This window comes from Coregonus clupeaformis, unplaced genomic scaffold (assembly GCF_020615455.1).
Source record: "Coregonus clupeaformis isolate EN_2021a unplaced genomic scaffold, ASM2061545v1 scaf1772, whole genome shotgun sequence".
NCBI classification, from domain to species: Eukaryota; Metazoa; Chordata; class Actinopteri; order Salmoniformes; family Salmonidae; genus Coregonus; species Coregonus clupeaformis.
The window spans coordinates 7,061-7,766 of record NW_025535226.1 but is presented as its reverse complement, the minus strand read 5'-3'; positions in this window follow the sequence as shown (position 1 = coordinate 7,766).

The following is a 706-nucleotide window of genomic DNA, read 5'->3' as shown; positions in this document are numbered from 1 at the left end:
CCTTTGCCACATTGTATTCAAAAACATTAGTGAACAAATAAAAATCAATAATTCTCATTTAACCATTATAAAACACATGTTTTCAAGTCAGTACTAGGCACTGAACAAAAATTATCAGGTGGTTGTGTTCCATAACTTTCTAATACATTTGAGATGCCCTGTCTGTCATGTGTGATTATATAAGCAGCGTCTCTCTCATACTGTGCAACATTCATGATAATTGCCTAATCTCGTATTACAATTAAAGGAAGGGGAATGGCTCACCAAACACCATAGTAAATGTTCTTTCTAAGTGGCCTATTTATTTGGTCTTAAGTGATGTTGCATCACTCGGTAGCATTACATTCTCTGTAGCAATAACCAAACAGGTCCTTATAGTTTCTGCTTTCCATTTCAGGTAACTACTGATCTAAATATCTTACATTTCCACAGACCCTCAGTGCATCACCTGATAACCCAACAGCTATTGTGGATATGAAGCATCTCCATTTCAATGCTGTTTCACTCTTCAAAAAGTCTATATAAGCATATACAACAAGATGCATGGGTCAGCGAAATCACATGGAGAAAAGGAACTTGAATTCTTTGATCAGCCAAAAAAGTGTTGAAGGTTATAATTTCTCAGTAATTATCGATAATGACTGTCTCTAATTCAAAACAAGCTATCTTATGCCTATATTTACTAGAAGCTTATATATCCATTATT